This window comes from Aristolochia californica, unplaced genomic scaffold, assembly GCF_029961685.1.
Source record: "Aristolochia californica isolate CCGP_79_NKW_82.1479 unplaced genomic scaffold, dmAriCali1.0.hap1 SCAF_7, whole genome shotgun sequence".
Taxonomy (NCBI): domain Eukaryota; kingdom Viridiplantae; phylum Streptophyta; class Magnoliopsida; order Piperales; family Aristolochiaceae; genus Aristolochia; species Aristolochia californica.
The window spans coordinates 7,389,824-7,413,332 of NW_027182268.1; positions in this window are offsets into that span (position 1 = coordinate 7,389,824).

Sequence of the window (23,509 nt, forward strand, 5' to 3'; positions counted from 1 at the left end):
CATTTTAACCCGGAAGATTCTTGGTTATGGTGTTAGACGGGCAAACTCTACTATTTGGAGTTGACAGAGAACGGGGGATCGAAAATCAGTCAGACAAATCAAGCTAGCAGTGAAGATAATGCTCAAACAACTGTATGGTTATGGCACTGACGATTAGGCCACCTTTCCTTTGGTTATCTTAAGAAATTGCGACCTCAACTTTTTTCAGGTTTGACTGATGTGCATTTTCATTGTGACACATGTGAATTGGCTAAAAACCACCGTATTGCTTATTTCCCGAGTTTGAATAAAAGTTTCGCACCTTTTACGGTTATTCATTCTGATGTTTGGGGTCCAGCCAAGATTCCCTCTATTTCTAGAGCTCGTTACTTTGTGACATTTATTGATGAATGCACTAGAATGACTTGGGTCTCTCTGCTTATCCACAAAAGTGATGTGTGTCTAGCATTTCAGAAATTCCATACAATGATACATACTCAATACCAAAAGCAGATTCGTGTTTTGCAATCTGACAATGGTACTGAGTTTGTTAATGCTTCTCTCGAAACTTTTCTGACCTCTCATGGAATTCGTCACCAGACTTCTTGCACCTATACTCCCCAACAGAATGGATTGGCAGAAAGAAAGAATAGACAACTTTTGGAAGTAGTGCGTGCCTCTCTCTTTGGCATGAACATGCCTTGATTTTATTGGGGTGAAGCTATCGCATCTGCTGCCTACCTCATCAATCGAACACCTTCTAGAGTACTTGATTTTAAAACTCCTCTACATAAGCTGCAATCCCTGATTTCAATTCCCCATCTTCCGAATCTTGAACCCCGAATTTTTGGGTGTACCGCTTATGTTCAAATCCCAAAGATCTTGCGAAATAAACTTGATCCATGTGCCAAGCGATGTGTATTTGTTGGTTACTCTGATCTTCAAAAAGGATATCGGTGTTATGATCCACACACCAATAAGCTCCATGTGACTTTAGATGTCTCCTTCCATGAATCAGTCCCTTATTATTCAGGGGGAGTTTCTTGGACATCTCTTCAGGGGGAGAGTTCAAATGAAGAGAATGTTCCACATGAAACTAATGGAGATGTTGAAAGAGGTGCTGAATTTATTGAGTTAGAAGCGGTGAATGAATTTTTTAAGTGTCATGATGTGCAACAAGACTGTGATTCAGTAATTTCACCCGAAGAACCCCCAGAGTTGTCCCCGTCTGCACCAACAACTAAAGAATCAACCCAGAATGTTCCTCCTCAGGTAAATACGAATCCTATGTTTGATGAGTCTAATGAAACATGTCTTCCTACATAAAACATAACCTCTAGATATCCACAAAGATTGAATAGGGGAGTTCCAAAAAAACAGTATGAACCTGATCTTGAAGCCAAAACCAAATACTCAATCAATAACTATGTGTCCTCCCATAGGTTGACTAAATCATATGCATTTATTGTTGATCAATTATCCAGGGTTTCTATTCCTAGTAATGTGCAGGATGCATTAGCTGATCCAAAATGGAAAAATGCGATGAACGAAGAGATGGAGGCTCTACAAAAAAATGTCACTTGGGAACTTGTTCCCCAACCTAAAGGAGTAAAAATAATTGGATGTCGATGGGTGTTCACATTGAAACTCAAACCAGATGGAAGCATTGACAGATATAAAGTTTGGCTAGTTGTAAAAGGATATACGCAAAGGTATGGGATAGACTATCAGGATACTTTTGCACCAGTAGCTAAGATCAATACAATTCGTATTCTTATATCTATAGCAGCAAATCGAGACTGGCCTCTGCAACAATTTGACGTTAAAAATGCCTTCCTCAAAGGAGACTTAGAAGAAGAAGTCTAAATGGAACTACCACCAGGTGTAAAAATTGGTTCTTTGTCTCAAGGTAAAGTTTGTAAATTGAAGAAGTCATTGTATGGGCTGAAACAGTCACCTAGAGCATGGTTTGGGAGATTCTCGGCTACAATGGAGTTTGGTTATAAACAAAGTAACTCAGATCATACTTTGTTTATAAAACACAAAGAAGGAAAGGTAACAACATTAATTGTATATGTTGATGATATGGTCGTGACAAGAGATGACCCAGGTGAAATGCAAGCTTTACAGGAGTATTTAGCTACTAAATTCAAAATGAAGGATCTCGGACAACTTAAGTATTTTTTGGGGATTGAAGTTGCAAGATCGAAACATGGAGTCTTCCTTTCACAGCGAAAATATGTGTTGGATCTTCTAGCCGAAACCGGAATGCTTAACTGTAAACCAATAGAGACACCCATGGAAATGTATCATAAACTCGGAATTCTTCCAGATCAAATTCCAGCAGACAAAGGGCGTTATCAGTGATTAGTTGGAAGATTAATCTACCTATCACACACAAGGCCCGATGTAGCATATGCAGTAAGCGTTGTGAGCCAGTTCATGCATGCACCAAGTGAAGAACATATGGAAGCAGTCTATCGGATCTTGAGATACTTAAAGAGTGCTCCAGGAAAAAACCAAGTCTAATACTCGGCTCTGATACCATTTTAACGATAGCCTGAGTCTCTAGCAAACTCTGATAGCGGAATACTGATACCAAAGCACTATTGCTATGATATCGACACACAGTCTCTAATAGACTTGTACACACAGCGGAAGACAACCTAGGGAAACAGGGCAGCGGAACAAGAATCTTAGGGACTGCTACCTGCCAGTCTTGTGCTACGGGCAGAGGATGACATCTACGGGCAGCGGAAAAACAATAATGACTCACACAATACTATTCCTATAGTCACACTTCGTCCGTCCTATCAGTTTACCATTAGGCTACTTTCCTGCTTCCTACCACATGTCACCGTTATGTATTCGTTTGTGTCTATTTCATAGCTATCTAGTAGGCCCAACATGACTTCTGCTGCTACCTAGAACTTCTTCGGGGTTTGACCCTATTCCTGTCGGCTTACCACCACGTGGGCAATTCCGTCGATGCGGTCCTCACGGTCTTCAGAGGGCCCCGAGCCGTTCCTAGTAACCGTTGCGGCTCCATGGCTGCTTCAGCAGGGTAGAGCACAGCTCCGTTTCGTTTTCTACCTCAGAGCGTAGTCGGATAATTCCAAGTCTCTAGCTTCTGTCCTATTTGGCACTATTTCGATACTATTTCTTTTTTACGAGTGAATAGTAAACATGAATAGTAATCATGAATAGTAACCATGAATACTAAAATGAACAGTACTTTTGAATAGTAACTTTGGAACAGTAAAAACAAACATTGTGGAGATCAATACATAGATGCGGAATATGAACAGTAAAAACAACTACTGTGGAGATCATATTTATAAATGCGGAACATGAACAGTAAAAACAATTACTGTACGAATCACAATATTACAATCATGCGGAAATATAAAAAACATTGTCTAAACAAAACATAAAACATACATACCCTTAAAAAAAGGAAAGAAAAACTACTTATCTACATAACTCCCAAAGTTACCGACCGTGGCACCGGTCAGTTCTCTCTTTTCTACTCAGCCATTACGGCTGTTAAGCACATACCGTGCTTGAGGAACTTGCCGAAGAAAGATCGCCGGAAATTGCCTTCTTCTTCGGAACTAATGCTCGTCTATTGTTGAGTTGCTCCAAGTTTCGATGTCTCAACCTCTGGAGGAGCATCGTATTTATAGAGGAAGATTTTTTAGCTCTTCCACCTTCTACCCTTGATTAAAAGGTGTGTGTTTAAAGACAAAGGGTAACTTTTGTCTTTTTGGCATGTCTCTTTTGCCCATTGCATTATTACCTTTCGGCGCCGAAAGCAGGGGTAGAAATGTCTTTTCTGCTTGTGACATCATGATGATGACGTGCAGGAATCTTTTTTAGTCATCTTTGTTGACTTGGTGTAGCCGTCATTGATGACTTTTGTAGCCGACATTGAGGACTTTTGAGCCGCCTTTGCTGACTTTGTTTTCGTCGTGGTCCTAGTCTGCTGACTTGGCTGCTGACTAGTCTGTTGACGTGGCTGCTGACTGCTCATTCGGACAGCTGCCTTTCTGTGCACAGTTTACAGGTGTGCTCCTTTGGAAAAGTCTTCTGGGCCATCTGGCAGAAGCTTTCCTTTGATGTTTTGCTGAAGGGGATATTTCCTCCAAGAAGTTTCTTCAACGTAGCTTCGAGACTGGTCTGGACGGTTGCCGGAGTCTCTTTATAGCTTTTCGAGATGATCGTCAGTGGGACAGAGGTCTTGTAGACGAAGCTTCTCTTTTTCTGAATCAGCTGTTGTATGAGCTGTATCAGCTTCTTGAGCCCGTGGATACGTCTGGTTGGCCAGAGTGCTTCTGGGCAAGGCTTGGCTTTTGGAACATGTCTGAGATCATATTCCATATTTGCGTCACCTTCTTTGATGCTTTCAATAGTCACGACAGAAATGCTTGGAAACATCTTTGTGTCAGTAACAACTTCAGCAATACAGGAAACGAAATGAAGTCAAATTCCTTTACTCTTTGTTATGGAGATGAAACTTTTGCAAGCCTCCATAATTTCCTTTGGCATTTTCTCCAATACTGATAAGTCGGTGGAGGGCAATACCATTTGTTTTATGAATCCATATGCATAGAGCATGGATGCATATTTTGAGTCTATTTCATGACTCAGCTTCACTTGATTCCAACTGTTGCTGGGCTTAGTGGTGAAGAAGGGAGTGTTCATCCCTTGTCCAATTTGTTCATTCCATCGCTGGAATTGAACAGTATGATCGGATTCGATCTTTGAACGAACGTTGTCCACCTTTTGAGGGCGTAGCGAGGGTTCTTTAGACATAATGTCCGAAAGTTTTAAAGGTTTAAATTTCTTTAAAAACTCAAACTCATTAAAACTAGTTTTATTTGGTTTATTTAGGCTTTTCAACCTTGTAAACTCAGATGGGGTAACCAATTTTGTCTTGAATGATTTCTCATTTCTAGACAAGTCCGTTTCCATCAGGGATGGATCCGTTAAGACTTCCTTTTCAGTTCTAGACTGACAGGTAGAAGTCCCTGATTCTGATTTCAACGAAATCGTTAAAGTTTCCTTTCCAGCTCTTGACTGGCAGGTAGAAATCCCTGATTCCCCTATCTTCAGAGAAGATTGGGTTGTGATTTCCTTCTCATGCCTGGCATGACCGGTAGAAATCTCGGGTCAACCTGTGTTTATCAAAACACTAAAGTCATCCGTCTGCTGATTAGCTGACGTTGTGGCTTCCTTTTCTCGCGATGGAGATCCGGTAGAAGTCCCGGAGGAGCTTGGCATTTCATGCCGTTGAGTGAGTTCTTTTAACTCTTCGGTTAATTCTTTAACCTTGAGTTGTAAGACTTCTCCACTTAACTCGTAACGGGCACAATTCTCTTGTATGTCTCCTCGTTCTGAAAGAACTAAAAGACTGTCGAATAGTGACTGTAGGGTTGAGAGCAATACCGTGAGTGTGGCAATTGCTGCTGCTAGGTCCGTTAGGGTGCTGTTGAGGGGATCCATTTTACCTGTCTGTAACACAAGAAAATTCTCGAGTAAGAGTGTCAGGTAAATAGTTTTTATCTCCTTTAATGTGTTCAACAGTAAAAGAGAATTGAAAGAACCATTGCTGCCAACGGAGTAACCTTCCGCGACAAAGTGAATCTTCTAAATTTCTTGTCATAAAACCGACAAAATTTTTACAGTCAGTTCTTACCAGAAATTCTTTGGGAGCGAGATAAATATAAAACTTTTTTATCCCATTCTTTACTGCTAAAATTTCTTTTTCATAAGAATGATAGTTTGTTTCAGCAGATGAAAATGTTCCTGATGTATATTTGCATATTCTTTCAGAATCATTGATTTTGCATTTTAGGACTGCTGCCCAAGTGTGATCAGAGGCGTCAGTTTCTAAAATCAGATTTGCATCTGGATCGGGTAGAGTTAACACTGGGAGGTGTTTCATCATTTGTTTGATCCAGATTACTTCAAGACTATCAGTGGGTGTCCATTCCCATTTGACGTCTTTCTTTAGTTTCTTTTGAAGGGGTTTCCTAATTTCTGCTAAATTCTGTATGAATTGTTCAGCATATGTTAGGCATCCTAAGAAACGTTGAAGTTGTTTTATATCTTCAATTTCATTCGGGAAAGCAGCTAGTTTTTCCAGAATATGATTTTGAAGAATGATTTCTCCTTTTGAGATGTTTAGACCTAAGAAATCTATCTTGGTTTTAAACAACTCTGATTTCTTTTTGCTGAGTGCTATCCCAGCATTTTTTAAGGCATTTAAGACCTTCAGTAATTGCTCTTTATGTTGATCCTTGGTTTCTGAAAAGACTAGGATATCATCAACATAAACTAAGCAAAATTTAAAGAATGGTTTGAGGATATCATCCATTCTTTTTTGAAATATGTTAGGTGCTTGTTTTAACCCAAAGGGCATTACAAGCCACTCATAATGTCCTGAAGGACAACTGAATGCAGTTAGGGGAATAGCTCTTTCGGTTAGACAAATTTGCCAAAACCCAGATTTGCAATCAAATTTAGAAAACCATTGTTTTCCTCTTATGGCAGCTATTAATCTTTCTTTGTTAGGAAGATAGTAGCCATCCATTTTTGTGGCTTCATTAACTTTTTTATAGTTAATGACCATTCGAGCTTTTCCTCGTTTTATCTCTGCATGATTTTGTACCAGGAAAGCAGGAGATGTATGTGGAGAATGACTTGCGTGGATTAAACCTTGAGCCAGCAAATCATTTATCTGTGTTGAGAATTCTTCAACATCAGAAGGAGTATAAACCATAGGTTTTTCTCGGATTTCCTTTTCAGGATCAAGAAGTTCGAGGTCGGCATATGGTTTTTGTTTATGCCACCATTCTAAGGGTTTCTCAGAACAAGTGGATTCTAGAAGTTGCTGAACTTCAGATTCACAGGACTCAGCGAGGAGTAGAGTTTCTAAGGGAGGAATCTCATCACCAGGCTTGCTGCGTTTTTTGAAGACCTGATGGAGGACAGCTCCATTGCCAGAAATGGCATAGGCTTCAGTGGGTTTTACTGCGTAGACAAAGACAGCAGTATTATCGATTTCACGTCGAGTGCGACATCGAAGTTTATAGTAGGCTGGTGTTTGCTCTACAGGGGCATGAAACATGAGCCATTCATTTCCTAGGACTAAATCTGGTCCTGAATTTATGTTTGCTCCTAAACTAATGAGTTTTGGAATCATAAACTTTTCACCTCCAATGTCGAGATGAATGTTGCGGGCTTCGTCAGGAAGAGAGATAGTTTCCCCGGAGCCAACTGTTACTTGAAGGGGTGCTGCAAGTGCTTTCCATAGATCTGTGGGAAGTAAATTTTGTCTAGCTAGACAATATGAACTTCTTGTATCTACGAGAGCGTGTATATGGAATTTGATATATCCGGGTAGTTTAAGCATGACCGTGATATAAGAATTTCCAGATGCAACATGCTCTGCGTTTATGCGGATACTCATTCAGAGAAGGAGCCTGAAGAGTCTGACATGTTCTCTGAGTTGTCCGAGGAGGAGGACTCAGTTTCGAGATGAAGTTCATACACTTCATCTTCTGACTGGATGTCATCGTAATGGATGAGTTCCAATCCATTTTCTTCGGCTAGTAACATGTATGTACTGTACCGCCGTTGTTGTTTATCATTTGGACAATATCTGGCGAAATGTCCTTCTTTCTGGCATATCTAGCATTTGCATTTGCTTGGGGTTTTCCCCTTTGGGCAGTATGCATTTGACCCTTTACTGGATGTGGTCGGGCCAGAATTTGTTCTTTTTCTAAAGTATCTCTTTTTAGGAGTATACCTTGTTGTAGAACTTTTTTGTATCCTAAATTTTTTCTGTTGAAATTTTTTAGGATATTTTCGTTGCTTATGGGAGGTGCTTTTGCAACCATAAGCTCCTACATTTTTGTTCTGGTTTGAACAACATAATGTTTGTTTATTTGCCTTACTACTTTTCTTTTTTAGTTTTTGGGCTTCACAAAGATTTGCCAACATGTCTTGTACAAATCTATGTCTTCTTCCTAACGTATCAATGTTTAGGAAAATATCCATGGTTAAAATACCAAGTTCTGGATTGTTTTGCCAATATTTTGTAATGCAGTCTTTTTCTGCTACATGTGGAAATGGTTCTGGCAATTTAGCATAAAAGATAGACAGAAAAGGTTTCTGATCTTCTTTTGTAGTTTATAGAAGTAACTTGCAAACTCGCAGTAATACTTCTCATAAAAACAAATGTTACAGATTTGTAACTTGTTTAATTTCTGAAGAGTTTCTAAACATTTTCTTTGTTTAGTACTCTCATTGTAGGCTTCTAGGGTTGGATGTATTCCTAGAAATTCCTTGGATATCTTAGCCACTAATCCTTTCATGATATTGGCTATCGATATTGAAGTATTAGCTCGTTTTTGGTCTTCGGGAAGGTTGTCCTACCAAAGAGCTACATTACCCTGTAAAGCATGGGTAAAGAAATTAAATGTTGATTCCTGGTTCCAAGATTCATGCATATTTGCAGCATTGCTCATGCTTCTTTCCCAATTTTTAAGGATATTTTCTCCATCCTTGGGGCAATCCAAGTTGAGGTAAAATCCAAAAGGGTTTATGCTATCTATGGTTTGGTGTCCCTTAGTAGCATTTGAAGGATCGACATTTGTGTATTTTGTCGAATACCTTTGTCCTCCCAGGGATATTTTGGAGTGGGAGAAACTTTCTTGTTCTTGCGGATGAACCGCAGTACGGTTTCGGAAGTTATCTTGAAAGCTATCTTCCATGTGGGTATCTCGTACCCTTGAAGTTTCTGCTTCAAAATGGTCGCTACCACGAAGCATTCGAAACCTTTTACCAAGATCATCTGCCTTTTTGTCTTTAGCAGAGTAGTCTGTTTTCTTGGTATTTTCTTCTGCAACTTCATCAGATTCCCAGGCTTCTGGTTCACTGTCGTGTTGCTCTTGTTGTTTACTAGAGGAAGGTGTTTCCTCTTGAACATAATAAATCGGTTAGCTACCGAAGGTATTATATTCTGCGTAAACTTCATCATCGGTGGAGGATGATGCTTTTGAAGCGATCCTAAAAGCAGGTGGTGCGGGATCCTTTTTTCTTCTAGGTGCTATGCAGGGTGTTGCAAAGTACACTAGGTTTTTAAGCCATCCGGTGATGTCAGGAAGGCCTAATGATAATGGAGTTTCCATATCCATTAAATAGAAAAACTCATTCATTTTTTTACAAAGCTAGGAGGTTTAGCTTTTGTTTGATTTTGTCGATCTTGCATCGAAATCGATGGATGCGATTCATATACCTTTCCCAATGGAAATTGTACATTTCCCTGGCTAAGATAGTATCATCTTCTGGTTGAAGCATGTTTCTTAGCAAGAGAGTGAAGGCTAGACCTTCTCTCTTTCGTTGCAAACGATCTAAAAGTTTTTGCCGATAGATCATCTATTTTCGGGATGCTGTCCAGGCTTGTTCAGCATCGTCCTTTGTCCGGAATTTTCTGTGAGAATTTCTGGGAAATCCTATGACTTGAGCTTGGGCTGCTTCCCAGCTGTCATATATTCCTGTTTCTCTTCCTATGAAGACAACATACCAGTATTTTGTTTTTTCTGGTTTTTCGTATGTACTTGTAGAGGCTTCTCCTGTTGAAGCGGTGTCTACAGGTTGAGATACGGTTTCTTCATGGGTCATTCTATAGATTTCTCTTTGCAGAATGATTACCAAATCTTCTAAGAATTGCTTAGATAGCATATTCTTGAAGTTCAAGTTGTTCAATCCTAATTTGGTGTTTCAGGTCTTTGATAACTTGTTTTAATCCTACTGGACCGAGTCCTAAGAATCGTCCATCTCGGATTATTCTTCTTCCTTCGTTGTTATAATCTACAACTAAAGGATTTTCTTCGAGCTCTTTGAGTTTGGCTTGAACTCATGTGAGTCGATCTTTTAACTGTCGAATCCAGACCCTCTGGAATTCGATTTGATTATCATACCTTCTGGTCATGATATACTCTCGATTTGATTTGATAAGTCTTATCTCTGGATTAGACCTATTTTGTTCCATAATGGACTTTTGGTTTTATACATTTGTTCCTTACAAATGTTACTTGGGATGTGACCGGTATGGGTCGTAACTGTTTGGGAGTATGTATACCTAAACAGAAAGAATCAAAGATAAGCTTTGATTTCTTTGTCACATACAAAACCAAGTCTAATACTCAGCTCTGATACCATTTTAACGATAGCCTGACTCTGACAGTGGAATACTGATACCAAAGCACTATTGCTATGATATCGACATACAGTCTCTAATAGACTTGTACACACAGCGGAAGACAACCTAGGGAAATAGGGCAGCGGAACAAGAATCCTAGGGACTGCTACCTGCCAGTCTCGTGCTACGGGCAGAGGATGACATCTACGGGCAGCGAAAAAACAATAATGACTCACACAATACTATTCCTATAGTCACACTTCGTCCGTCCTATCAGTTTACCATTAGGCTACTTTCCTGCTTCCTACCACATATCACCGTTATGTACTCGTTTGTGTCTATTTCATAGTTATCTAGTAGGCCCAACATGACTTCTGCTGCTACCTAGAACTTCTTCGGGGTTTGACCCTATTCCTGCCGGCTTACCACCACGTGGGCAATTCCGTCGATGCGGTCCTCACGGTCTTCAGAGGGCCCCGAGCCGTTCCTATTAACCATTGCGGCTCCATGGCTGCTTCAGCAGGGTAGAGCACAGCTCCGTTTCGTTTTCTACCTCGGAGCGTAGCCGAATAATTCCAAGTCTCTAGCTTCTGTCCTATTTGGCACTATTTCGATACTATTTCTTTTTGACGAGTGAACAGTAAACATGAATAGTAATCATGAATAGTAATCATGAATAGTAACTGTGAATAGTAAAAATGAACAGTACTTTTGAATAGTAACTTTGGAACAGTAAAAACAAATACTGTGGAGATCAATACATAGATGCGGAACATGAACAGTAAAAACAAATACTGTGGAAATCATATTTATAAATACGGAACATGAACAGTAAAAATAATTACTGTACGAATCACAATATTACAATCATGCGGAAATATAAAAAACATTGTCTAAACAAAACATAAAACATACATACCCTTAAAAAAAAAAAAAGGAACGGCTCTAAAAAATGGTATCTCTAGTATTGAAGGGTATACAGACTCTGATTGGGCAGGTGATCAGACAACTAGAAGATCCACGTCGGGTTACTTTACTTTTGTGGAAGGGAATCTTGTCACTTGGAAAAGCAAAAAACAGAAGGTAGTATCAAGATCAAGTGCTGAAGTTGAATTTCGAGGTATGGCTCATGGTGTATGCGAGTTGTTATGGATACGGAATATACTGAGAGACTTAGGATTGAATACGACAAACCTATGAATCTTCACTGTGATAACAAGGCAGCTATCGCAATTGCACAAAATCCAGTTCAACATGATCGCACTAAACATGTTGAAGTTGATCGTCATTTCATCAAAGAGAACCTCGATGCAAAGATTATACCATTCCCCTTTATTCAATCTGCGAGTCAAATGGCTGATATGCTCACGAAGGCATTATCAGGGAAAACATTTCATGGTATAATTGACAAGTTGGGTTTGACTGATATCTATTCACCAACTTGAGGGGGAGTGTTGAAATGTATAGTTGTATAGCGTGATCGGAGGAAACTGTATAGCGTGATTGTTTCCTCCGATCCCATGATTATATTCTTAATTCTATTCCTTGATTTTAGGATCTAAATTGATCCTAAAATCAACTTGTAATGTATTATAAATAGCCTCCTAACGGAGAAGAATAAACTCATCGGAAAACCATTCGTTCAATCTTTGTTATTATTTTCGGTTCTCTCTGTTTTACAGTGGTCTGCTTTTTGGCCTTCCAAGAGACCAAAGAATCACCAATGAAGATGCAAAAGCCTGTAATAGATCGGTGAGAATCAAGGCATGACCCCCAATCAGCATCAGAGTAGGCGCGTACCTGTAAGGCAGAAGTAGAAGAAAACAACAAACCTTGACCAGGACTGGTTTTGAAATAACGAAGTAGGTGATGTACTGCCTGGAGATGAGGAAGGCAGGGTTGGGCCACAAATTGAGTGAGCTTGTGAACGGCAAAAGTAATGTCGGGACGAGATAAAGTGAGGTAAAGTAGTTTTCCAACAAGCCGCCGATAGTGGGTTATATCAGGAAGCAGGTCACCGTCAGTGGCAGTTAAATGAAGCTTGGGATCCATAGGAACACGAGTAGGTTTACAAGCTAGGTAACCTGAGTCTTCAAGTAATTGTAAGGTGTAATGGCGTTGAGAAAGCACAATACCGGTCTTGGAGTGAGCAATTTCAAGACCAAGGAAGTGCTTAAGACAACCAAGATCCTTGAGCTTGAACTGAGTATGCAAAAAATGTTTGAGCTCAGCAATAACACTAGAGGAAGGACCAGTTAGGATGATATCATCCACATAAACCAATAGTGCAACAAAGGAGGAACCATGACCTTTGGTGAAGAGAGAGTAATCAGATTTCAATTGGAGAAAGCCAAAATTGATTAAAACATGAGAAAATTTGGAATACCATTGCCGCGAAGCTTGTTTGAGGCCATAAAGGGACTTGTGAAGCTTGCAAACGAGTTTGGTGGAAGAGGGAGATGACCTCCCCTGTCGAAGATAGCCAAGAGGAAGATCCATATAGATTTCTTAAAAAAGATCACCATGTAAAAAGGCGTTGTTGACATCAAGCTGAGCGAGATGCAAACCGTGAGAAGCAGCAAGGGCAAGAAGAACCTTCACAGTGACTAATTTGGCTACTGGAGAGAAAGTGTCAACAAAGTCCAAATCCTCTTGTTGGGTGTAGCCTTTAGCTACCAAACGAGCCTTATATGGCTCAATAGAACCATCAGAATTAAGTTTGATTTTATAGACCCATTTGCATCCAATGGTATGTTTATCAAGAGGTAGAGGAGTGACGGTCCAGGTATTGTTGGCTTCCAGGGCGGCTACTCATCACGCATAGCCAACCTCCAGTCAGGACATTTCACTGCTTGGTGATAGTACTGAGGTTCAACTTGAGAAGATAGGTTGAGTACAAAATTTCTGTGCGAATCAGAAAGGGCATGGTAAGAAATGGAATTAGAGATTGGATAAGACGTACGGGGTGAAGCAGAGGATGAAGAACCAGTAATTAAATTGCAGTGATAATCCTGCAGGTAATGAGGTGGATGAGTCGCCCTAGTAGATGTTCGAAGAGGAGCAACAACGGAGGAGGAAGGAACAAGTCTAGGAAGAGTAGGAGGTGGGGGATCATCAACTGGAACACCAGAAATAACTGGTGAATCATGAATAGGGAAAGAATCAAGGTCAGGAAAAGGCGGAGCGTGGAGGGAGGAATGAGGCAGAACGAAATCAGGAAAGGGGTCAGTAAGTTGAGCTGAACTAGTAATAGTTTGAAAAGGGAAAACTTCTTCATGGAACACGACATCTCTTGAAAGAAAAACTTGGTGAGTCTCAACATCATAGAATTTATAACCTTTCACACCAGCTGGATAACCAAGAAAAACACAAACCCGAGCACGTGGGTGGAACTTGAGGCGATGAGCAGCTAAGGTAGAAACGAAAGCTAAACAGCCAAAAACACGAAAGAGGGAATAATCAGGAGAGTGGTTGTAGAGGAAATGAAAGGGTGTGTTGTGTTTCAAGAGGGGAGAAGGAGTTCTATTAATCAAGAAAGCCGCAGTAAGAATACACTCGGTCCAAAAAGAGACAGAAATGCGAGATTGAAAAAACAAGGACGGAGCCACATTCAAAAGGTGTTGATGTTTTCTTTCAGCAATCGAGTTTTGTTGAGGTGTTCAACACATGAAAACTGGTGCAAAATGTCGTGAGCATGAAAAAAATCAACAAAGGATAACTCAGGTGCATTATCAGATCGAAAATTTTTGATTTTGGCATTAAACTGCGTAGAAACCAAGTTAAAAAAACGCGGTATCATAGAAATAGCATCAGATTTAGTCTTCAGTAGATAAATCCAAGTAAATCGAGTACAATCATCAAAAGATAAATGATATGGTCCCCAAATATCACAGTGCACAAGATCAAAAGGAAATTTTGATAAATGATTATGGGATTCAAAAGATAGTCTACGTTGTTTAGCAAGAGGAAAAATATAACAAGGATCTGCTTTGTGTAATCTAGTTACATCACAGTGCAACTAATCCTTCAAAAAATCAAGTCGCTTGAAAGAAATATGTCCTAGCCTATTATGCCAAACATGGGCAGAAATATTGCTAACAAAAACATGAGAAGCAGAAGACAAATGTTGAGTGCAGAGGACAGAGAGACCTTGGACTTTGTCACCCTTGCCAATCGTCCGCTAGGTGGAGAGATCCTGGATAACAAAACAATTAGGAAAGGAACTTACTGTAAGGCCAAAAGTAGTAACTAAAGCACTAACAAAGATTAAGTTGAATTTGAATTGAGGAACAAATAGTACGTCTTTAAGTATAAGGTGAGAATGTAATTTAATATCACCAGCAAAATGGACCAAAAGATGAGAATTATCTGGCAAAGTAACGGTAGTATGAGGGATATCATGCAAGGAGATAAAAAAATGAGCTTGAGAGCAAATATGTAGAGTAGCTCCAGAGTCGACAATCCAAAATGGAGTGGAAGAACTTAGAGGACGTAAGGATACAGAAAAACAAGTACCTACCAAGCAACTGGATGTAGAAGAGTCTGGAGCAGTAGTGACCGTTGCTGAGCTACTCAGTTGTGTAGAAAACATGGATATGAGCTGCTAACATTGAGTGGGGTCCAGATGCTGAATAAAACCCCCGACAGAAGAAGAACCAGGGTGAGCATCAGCAAGGGAAACTTAATGAACAACAATAGGAGAATTTTGCTTGGTGTTGAATATAGATCCAGACGGATAGTCATGGAGCTTGAAGCAACGAGAGATGGTATGGCCAGCAGTCTTGCAGTGGGTACAGTAATACTTGTCCTTATTTTGATTCCAAGGAGCACTGGAATTCTGAGTCCAGGAAGTATGGTAAGGCGGATGGCGAGGAGCATTGTAACCTCTATCGTTGTTGTTCCCAGATTTACTAACCTCTGTCTTTTCAGATTTAACCGCAAACGCCATTGTGTCAGTGGGAGCATTTGAACCCGAGGTATGAGTAGTTCGTCGTTGTTGTTCCTCTTGGACAACCAGAGAAAAAACACAATTAAGAGGGGGCATCGGATCCATGAGGAGCAACTGACCACGAACATGGAAGAAAGAGTGGTCAAGGCCCATTAAGAATGACATGATATACTCCATATGGTGGTGATCATTAAGATTTGTAACGCCACCACAAGAGCATTTCCCACAAGAACAATGAGGACGGTAGTTGCGTAGTTCTTCCCAAATGGTTTTCAATTTGGTAAAATAAGTACTAACTGAATCCTTGTCTTGACGCAAGTTCATCAATTCCCGTTTAAGCTAAAAAATACGAGGGTCGTTCAGCTATTGAAAACGATCCCGAAGATCGAGCTAAATTTCTCGGCCAGAGGCAGCAAAAATAACACTCACAGAAAGTTCCTTGGAGATGGAATTTAAAATCCAAGAGATGACCATATTGTTATTCCGGGTCCAGTAGTTGAGCAGAATAGGATCAGCACTTGGAGGTTCAAGGATGGAACCATCGACAAAACCTACTTTGTTCTTCACGGATAAGGCGATCAACATCGCACGGCTCCAACTGGTGTAATTTTCACCGGTAAGCAGCTGGGAGACAAGGACTTGCCCGGGGCTGTCCGAGTGGTGAATATAGTACGGATTCGATGATTCGTCAAAAACCGAACGAGCCGAACTGGTACGTAAACCAGAATCCGAAAATGAATAAGTCTCCATGGAGCACTGACCACCAATGCAGCTCCAAATTTATTTATTTTTTTACCAGATCTGCCACCAAAGCTCTCCAAAAGAAATCAAATCCGTTTCTGCGACCTCAGGAACCAACAACGAGCTCGAAAAAAAATTCGAGCAGAAATAATCCACAGAAAATACCCAAAGTAGCCACTGCCCTCAAGATTTTTAAACCAACGGACAGTCCTCACCTCTCGGCCAACCAGAGAAGGCCAGAGAAATCCAACCAGCGCTCGGCCAACCAGAGAAGGCCAGAGAAATCCAACCAACGCTCGGCCAACCAGAGAAGGCCAGAGAAATCCATCCAGCGCGACCCTCTCGGCCAAGGAAAACGATACCTCTTCAAGGAATCAAGGAAAACGCCCAAAATCGGTGCCCAAAAACCAGAGAATGAACGCAACAAACAAAACCCAACCTCTCGGCGACGGAATCCAGAGGAAAAATAAATGGGTAACGGAAGCTAACCTCTTTGCTCGGAATAACCAACAGAATCAAGACGCCGAAAACACCAAAAGAGCCTCCCAATAGCTTGAATCGCAGAGTCTCGTCTGAACAGAGGACGGAAACCCCTTTGTTGGAAATAATGGCAAAACCGTCGGAAAACGGTAGCCGAAAAGAGGAAGGAAGAGCCGTCATCCGAAAGAGAATCAGAAATTGCGGATCATCCGCTCTGATACCATGTTAGAACCTCGAATGACAAAGAGCCGTTGAGCTCTGTCGTCGGGAAGGCACAGTCGAGAAGACGAAAACGGGAGAGAAAATAATAATTATCGTTCCATTCATTTACAGGAAACAGATGGGGTTTTAAAGAATAAGGGGCAAAATAGTAAAATATTGTCATTACATAAAAATGAATTAATGAAATAATTAAATAAGTAAATACATTCTAATATGAATCAAGAGAGTATCACATCATTTACATATTTTTTGTTCTTAGTCTATTTTCTATCATGGTATCAGAAGTCGTGTAAGGACTCACGTCCAAATCCACTCATGGCCGACTCACAAACCCACCCCAAATTCTCCCTCCCGTCTCCCTCTCATGTTATTACTATCAAATTAAACCATGACAAATATCTGTTGTGGATGGCTCAACTAATGCCTTACCTCAACAGTCATAATGTTTATGGATCCATTGTCGCACCAAAGTTGCATGATGAAAATCCCACAGACCCATCTTCTCCATATGCGATTTGGAAACAACAAGATCAAACCGTTATGACCATCTTAATTTCCTCTCTCACCGAAAATCTCATTGCTCATATTGTGGAGGCATCCACCTCACGGGAAATCTGGCTTATCTTGCAAGACCTTTTTGCTTCCAAATCTCAAGCCCGCGTGATGCAGCTTCAATATCAGCTCACTACCCTTAAGAAAGGTTTGGATTCGATTATTGAGTATTATAAGAAATCCAAACTCATTCGAGATACCCTAGCGGTGGCTAGTAAAATCCTCCCCTCTTCTGATTTTATCGCATACATGTTGGCTAGTTTGGGCACCTATTTTGATTCGGTTGTGACCTCCATTACCACCTGTCTGAAACCTCTTACCCCCTCCCAAGTATACAACCATCTCTTACCCATGAATCTCATCTCCTTCATCAACAAACCACCCTCATTGCTTCCGCAAAATTTTTGGCTAACTCTGCCACCACAAATCCGACCAATACCAGCACTAGAGGCAAGGGTTTCGCGGCCGCAGAGGCTACAGGGGTTGTGGCCGAGGTCGCAATGGCGGTTGTTTCACCCCTTCTCATTTTTCCTCAAATCGTCCTCCCTGTCAAATTTGTCACTGACATGGCCATACCACTCTTCAATGCTACTATCGATTGATCATGCGTATCAGTTCGCCCCTCCTCCTTCCTTAGTTGCTCATTTCACCTCTGCCCCTTTATCTCAAGCTATTGCCTCTTCTGTTGATCATAATTGGTATCCTTATTCCGCAACTACTTATCACTTTACTCATAATTTTTCTAACTTATCTGTCAATCCTTCTGCGTATAAGGGCGATGAGCAGGTTCAGGTTGGTGACGACAACTCTCTCCCTATCCACCATGTTTGTAGCTCTGTTATTCCCTCATCTTCTGGCAATCTCCTTCTCCCTCAACTTTATCATGTTCCGTCAATTTCAAAAAATTTAATTTATGTTAAGAAATTTTGTGAAGATAACTGTGTATGTTTTGAATTTCATTCATCTTGTTTCTATGTGAAGGACTGTCGTACCAAGAAAACTCTTCTGCAAGGTCCTACTAGTCACGGCATGTATGTCTTTCCTCCAGTCACATCTTCATATCAAGCTCATACTGGTTCCGGAGTCACCCCAATTCCAATGGCACGCTCGTTTGGGTCATCCTTCCATGCAATTAGTTCACAGAAGTATATCACAACTCTCTCTCCCTGTGAAGTCCTTTCCACACGTTGGGTTATGTTCTTCATGCTGTCAAGCCAAACTCCATCAACTATCATATTCATCTTCTCCATCTTGGACCACTGCTCCACTTCAACTCTTGTTTGCCAATGTATGGGGTCCTGCCCCCACTGTGTCTAGAAGTGGATTTCGATATTATCTTTCCTTTGTTGATGACTATAGTCGGTTTAAGTGGATTTTTCCATTAAAATGTAAATCCAATGTAGTTAACATATTTTTATCCTTCAAATGTCATGTTGAAAATTTACTTCATGCAAAATACGTGTCTTACAATCTGATTGGGGTGGCGAGTTTAGTTCTCTTATTACTGTGTTATAATCTTTTGGCATTTCTCATCGCTTAGCTTGTCCATATACTTACTCTCAAAATGGTTCTGTTGAAACACATTGTAGAAACCGGTCTTGCTCTTCTTGCACATTCCTTCTCCCCTAAAAAATATTGGTCCAATGCTTTCATTACTGCTGCCTACTTAATTAATCAATTACCAACTTTTGTGTTAAACTATAAATCTCCATTTGAAAAATTGTGGAACAAACAACCCAATTATAATTTCTTGAAAACTTTTGGCTGTCTTTGTTGGCCTAATCTCCGACCTTATAATAGACACAAAATGAATTATAGATCTCTTCCTTGTGTCTTTTTTTGGGTACAGCCCCAATCATCATGTTTACTTATATTATCACATCTCTACCTCTCGAATGTATGTATCACGAGATGTTCTTTTTGATGAAAGTGTTTTTCCATTTCAACACTCTCCATCTATCCCATTTCCTCTGTTGCATACTACTCTGCCCAATTCCTCTCTCTTTTTGCAGCCCACTACAGCCTTATCTAATCCTATCACTCCTCCTTCATCTACCTGGCCCACTTCTCCGTCAGTTGACAAGCCCATTACATCCCTACCCGCTCGGCCCACCTCCTCACATTTACCGCAACCCACATCTCCCTCTCCTCTTATTTCCTTCTCTGATCCCATTTCTTCTTCCTGAGCCCCGTCTTCTCCAGCGTCCCCCGAGTCTTCAACCTCTCTCCTTCCCCTATTTCCAGTGTTCATCCTATACAAACTATGTCCAAATCCCATCTTCATTTTTTGAAAATTCGCACCGACGGCACCATTGCTTGGCTGACACCTCAGGCCAATGTCACCTTCACTGTTCCTCCCGAGGAACCCTCCTCTGTTACTAAAGCCTCGAAATACCCATAAGGGCGCCATGCGATGCAACTAGAGTTTGATGCCCTTCTCTCTAACAATACCTAGACTCTTGTACCTCCAACCTCCTCTCAGAATGTTGTGGGATGTCGCTGGATCTTCAAAACGAAATATCTCTCAAATGGCTCAGTTGAAAGGAGAAAAGCACACCTTCTCACCAAGGGTTACAACCAACTCGAGGGCTTGGACTATTCCGAGACTTTCAGTCCCGATGTCAAACCGACAACCATCAGGTTAGTTCTTTCCATTGCCCTCTCTGCTAATTGGCCGGTTCAGTTAGATGTCCAAAATGCCTTTTTACATGGCACATTGGATGAAATTGTGTTTATGTCCCAACCTCAAGGTTTTGTTCGTCCTCAATTTCCCACCTATGTCTGTAAGCTCAATCGCGCACCTCGTGCTTGCTATGCACGTCTGAGCAGTAAGTTGGTTGAATTGGGATTTGTCATTTCCAAATCTGACACTTCCTTGTTCATCTACCGCCATCAATCTATTGTTCTTTATTTTTTAGTTTATGTTGATGATGTCATCCTTACTGGCTCTGATAGCTTTGTTATTACTCAGCTGGTTCAATTACTCAGTGCTAATTTTCCTTTAAAAGATCTTGGTGATCTTCATTACTTCTTGGGTATAGAGTGTCACAAAAATTTGAATGGGATGTTTTTGTCCCAAAGAAAATATATTTGTGATTTATTACATAAGACCAATATGGCTAATTGTAAACCTGTTGGAAATCCTATGTATCCCTCCACTAAACTCTCTGCTTTTGACTCAACATCAATGGAGGATCCTTTTCTATACCGAAGTGTAGTGGGTAGCCTACAGTATCTTCTCTTTACCCGACCTGATTTAGCTTTCTCAATCAATCGGGTCTGTCAATTTATGCATGCTCCTTGTCTTTCTCATTGGCAATTTGTGAAAATGATCTTAAGATATTTGAAACAGACACTAGATTATGGTTTGGCCCTGACTCCTTCTCGGTCTTCTGTTCTGGCTGCCTTCTCTGATGCCGACTGGGCAGGCTGCCCAGACGACAGGAAATCCACCAGTGGCTATTGTTTATTCTATGACACCAATCTCATCTGCTGGAGTTCAAAAAAAAATAAACAACTATTGCTAGGTCCAACACGAAGGCTGAATACAAGGCCTTAGCTCATGCTACTTGTGAACTTGTTTGGGTACAATCTTTATTGTTTGGATTGGGTGTCTTTTTATCTAAGTCTCCCATTTTTTATTATGATAATTTGAGGGGCACTTACTTATCTGTGGATCTTGTGATGTATTCCCGCACAAAGCATGTGGATATTGATTACCATTTTGTTCGTGATTGTGTTCATAACAAGACTCTTCAAGTTTCATTCCTTTCAAGCAAAGATCAAATTGCAGATGTTTTTACAAAATCACTATCCATTACTAGATTCTGCACACTCAGATCGAGCCTCATAGTCCTGCCAAGGCTGCTGGGCTCGCTGGGGGCTATCAGCAATATCAAGTTTTTCATCTTAGCTGCAAAAGACAAGTCACCTCCAGGCTAACTCACCAAACATATCAGCAATATCAAGTTTTCCATCTCAGCTGCAAAAGATGAGTCAGCACTTCCTTGCCAACTCACCAAACAATACAAAAGAGTCTAAAATATGTAGACATGCCCTTTCTGTTATTGAGAATATTCTGTATCCTTTTGTGTATAAATAGACCTTTTTGTAAAGGATTATAAATCAAGATAGCATCATAACATTTACATCTGTTTTGTTCTTTGTCTATTTTTTATGAGGTCCAAACTCTAAACTAAACTCATTTGATCCTGTTGTGCAAGACGTTAAATAGGACTGGTTTGGGCAGTTATAGAGCTCTACGTCCGAAACGTGATTTTGAGATAGAAACCTGGTGTCCACTGATCCAGACGGGCCCCATTTTTTATTCTCAGCATCCTTATCTGCATGCATGAAGTTGGCCCCAACCATTTAACACGTAACTCACTTCCTTAAACGTGGCAAAAACTCCCCTCCCACAAAGAAGACACGAAGCAGCCGCCGTGGCAGGCTTTCACCGATGCCAGACGACAATAAAAGCCGTGGAACCGCCGGCACTTCTCCCCCAACCGACGATCATCAAAGGCTTCCTCCCTGGGTCCATGGCGCGGGGCCACGCGACCGGGACGACGACACTCTCAGCCTGGCGCATACTAGAGTCGACTGGCGCGAGTCCGATGACACCCACATCATCCAAGCGGACATTCCCGGTGAGTTAAAACTAACGGGCGCTGGGTTTCGTATCGTGATCACCAGCTTGCTGACGCTTGCGGTTTTGGTGGTGCAGGTGTGAGGAAGGAGGAGGTTCAGGTGCAGGTGGTTGATGGCAATATACTTCAGATAAGCGGCAGAGGACGAAGAGAAGGTGGAAGGTGACAGAGGCACAGTGTAGAGACGCGACCAGGATAACGCCAACGTGAACAATATTAGCTGCAACCAGGACCGTCTGCCATGCGTCGCGCTAATGCCATCGACGTCAGCAGAGCTCTCACGCCATGTACCTCGCTCCTTTTCTCTCTAGATCCCTCTCTCTATGTAAATATAAGAACAAATGTGGCCTTTTATGGTTATGAATTATGCAAACACTACAAATGAGTAAATAAAAAATGTATGAGGTTTTTGTGTTCTTTGTACCATTTACTGTTGGAGATTTTTTTTATATTAACTCAATTTTTGTAGAAAATTATGTCCATAAAAATGTGTATCTATTTTATTAAAATGTAATTAAATGGGGTTTTGCCATTTTGGACGAATATTATTAAATTATAATTGTATAATTACATATAAAAAATGCAATAATGATGGTGTAGTAACAAATCGGAAATGCAATAGCGATGAGACTGGGAAGAACAAAAAAAGTAATTCAGAAGTTGGTTTTTTGTCTGAATATTTTCGTCTTTCCGACCGGTTGAAAAATCCAGTGACATTTTACACTCTTTGATGGGTGAAGAGATGTAGGAAGACGTATTGAAATGTGAAATCTACCAGTAATCACTACAGGAGCAGACTCCTTCACGGAAGTGATGAAAACGGACTCAGATTTCTTTACAGACTCTTTACTGGGTGAAGAGACTCAGGAGGAGGACGTACTGAAAAGTGAAATCTACCAATAATCACTACAGGAGGAGATGCCTGTCAACCGTTTTTGTGAGAAACAATTTTTTACCAATAATCACTACAGGAGGAGACGCCTGTCAACCGTTTTTGTGAGAAACGGTTTTTTTTTGGCAGGTGTAACTTTCGGAAGTTGTGACTCCCTCACTAACAAGAAGTCATGAATAACCTTGATGGGAGGTTGGTTGAGCCATCGCCGTAAGATCAGAAGCGCTGAACAAAGAACGGAATTTGAAGCGTATGGAAGGAGGTATGAATTAGTTTCCGTTTAATTTATTATGAATTTCATGTTGTTATTAGAAATTCATGTTTAAGGCTTTCTAGCAATTGTAACTTTCGGAAGTTGCAACTCCCTCGGTAACACGAAGCCATGAATAACCTTGATGGGAGGTTGGTTGAGCCATCGCTGTGAGTGCTCAGAGATCGGTATGAAAATGTCAAAGATTTACGGAAAGTCATTGATGTTCAATTTGTCATTTCAGATAAGGTATTACCAAGCACCCTAATCATGAAGTTCTCATCCCTAAAGCACATCAGTATGAGAGGTGTGCGTGAGCACATCATGCAAATGAGGGATATTGCGGCTCAATTAAAAAATCTCGAGGTTGATATGTCAGAATCTTTTGTGGTGCATTACATCCTAAATTCCCTTTCGCACCAATATGGAGCTTTCATAATCTCGTACAACACACATAAAGATATATGGTTAGTTAATGAACTTTTGACCATGTGTGTTCAAGAGGAAGAGAGACTGGTGATGGAACAAGGAGAAAGTGTCATGCTGGCAACACATGGAAAGGGCAAGTTTCAAGCCAAACAAAAAG